We start from the raw sequence: 1140 nt of genomic DNA on the forward strand, positions 1-1140 counted from the left end.
GGATCTTCAATAAGCTTTCCACGTTTCCAAACAGATTATCTCATCTATACCTATAAAACAAATCATAATATAATTAGGAAAGAAATATAACAAAATCCATAAATAGCTAAGCAATCCTGGAAGTATTTGAATAACAAACCTATCTCATAACTAATTTAGTATCCGACATAAATGGTATATCATAAAAACAATCCAAATCTGACTTTAACATTTCCATATTCTCAAAATTTTAAATACTCAGAACAAATATAGCAATGGATATTCGCAAAATCTTCTCAAAATCATTCTACATCATAAAAACTATCCAAAACGGAGTTTATCATTTTCATATTCTCGAAATCTTTAATACTGAGAACAAATATAACAATGGATATTCGCAGAATCTTCTCAATATCATTATATATCAATCCGAATATTACTATTAAACGAAAACAATAACTGAAAATCTACCAAAATCATAATTAATTTAATGATATTGACTTAATCATTATAAAAACTATCCAAATCTACAATTTATCATATCGATAATCTCTTCTAAAATCATTTTCTATCAAACACAATCTTTAAGTTATTGGAATACAATAACTGAAAATATATTTTATAATTACTACGATCTCAACAACTCACCTATATTACTAATATAAAAACCCTATTAGACGTCATTGGATTCTAGACACATCAAGCATAATAGTATTCAAAAACTCACCAAGCAATCGCAAATAGCCGGCAATGATGGTACAACTCCTCTGTCCGATATCAAACCCTTCAAAACAACATGGAGGGTCAAAGTCAAAATTGTACACAACTGGAAGCAATACACAACTTACAGTGGTGAAACAATGGAGATGATATTGGCTGACATCAATGTAAGTTTTTCTTATTCTACTTACACGCTTTGTTTTCTAATATGTGATAATCCTCATCTTAATAGTATACATTTTTTTTTCTGTTAGGGTACTCTGATCCATGCCACAGTGAAAAAGCAGCAACTGAACAAGATCCAAAGACATATTGTCTTTGGCGAATGGAGAACCATCGAAAACTTTCAGCTAACAAGATCTTCTGGGAAATTTAGGGCAACCAGTCATCCTTACAAGATGACGATCATGAACTCCACTATCATGACCCGGTGCCCTCCTT

The 1140-nt window shown here is 30.9% G+C and overlaps 1 long non-coding RNA gene across 1 annotated transcript; it reads right to left on the minus strand.

Annotated features, from left to right (window-relative positions):
• On the minus strand, positions 1 to 1124 carry LOC104774365. The gene is made up of 3 exons (XR_765314.1): positions 891 to 1124; positions 707 to 763; positions 1 to 50 (listed from the first exon to the last, which is right to left on the minus strand). It is a non-coding gene; the product is annotated as an uncharacterized LOC104774365 (long non-coding RNA).
• Positions 1125 to 1140: the final 16 nt, after the last annotated feature.

This window comes from Camelina sativa, unplaced genomic scaffold (assembly GCF_000633955.1).
Source record: "Camelina sativa cultivar DH55 unplaced genomic scaffold, Cs unpScaffold02592, whole genome shotgun sequence".
In the NCBI taxonomy this organism is placed as follows: domain Eukaryota; kingdom Viridiplantae; phylum Streptophyta; class Magnoliopsida; order Brassicales; family Brassicaceae; genus Camelina; species Camelina sativa.